Source organism: Theropithecus gelada, chromosome 1 (assembly GCF_003255815.1).
Source record: "Theropithecus gelada isolate Dixy chromosome 1, Tgel_1.0, whole genome shotgun sequence".
Lineage (NCBI taxonomy): Eukaryota > Metazoa > Chordata > Mammalia > Primates > Cercopithecidae > Theropithecus > Theropithecus gelada.
The window spans coordinates 35,446,574-35,446,895 of NC_037668.1; the positions used below are offsets into that span (position 1 = coordinate 35,446,574).

Here is a 322-nt window from a genome sequence, read left to right on the forward strand (position 1 = left end):
AAAAAAAAAAAAAAAAAAAAAAAAAAAGAAATCATTCGGGTGGGTCCTAATCCAATATGACTGGTGTCTTTTTTTTTTTTTTGAGACGGAGTCTTGCTCTGTTGCCCAGGCTGGAGTGCAGTGGCCAGATCTCAGCTCACTGCAAGCTCCGCCTCCCGGGTTCACGCCATTCTCCTGCCTCAGCCTCCGGAGTAGCTGGGACTACAGGCGCCCACCACCTCACCCGGCTAGTTTTTTTTTGTATTTTTTTAGTAGAGACGGGGTTTCACCATGTTAGCTAGGATGGTCTTGATCTTGCGACCTCGTGATCCGCCCGTCTCGG

At 48.4% G+C, this 322-nt stretch overlaps 1 long non-coding RNA gene across 2 annotated transcripts in view; it reads left to right on the plus strand.

Annotated features, from left to right (window-relative positions):
- The window catches only part of LOC112612085, a 5,205-nt gene that overhangs the window by 3,820 nt on the left and 1,063 nt on the right, over positions 1-322 (plus strand). The gene's annotated exons all lie outside the window — the stretch shown is intronic.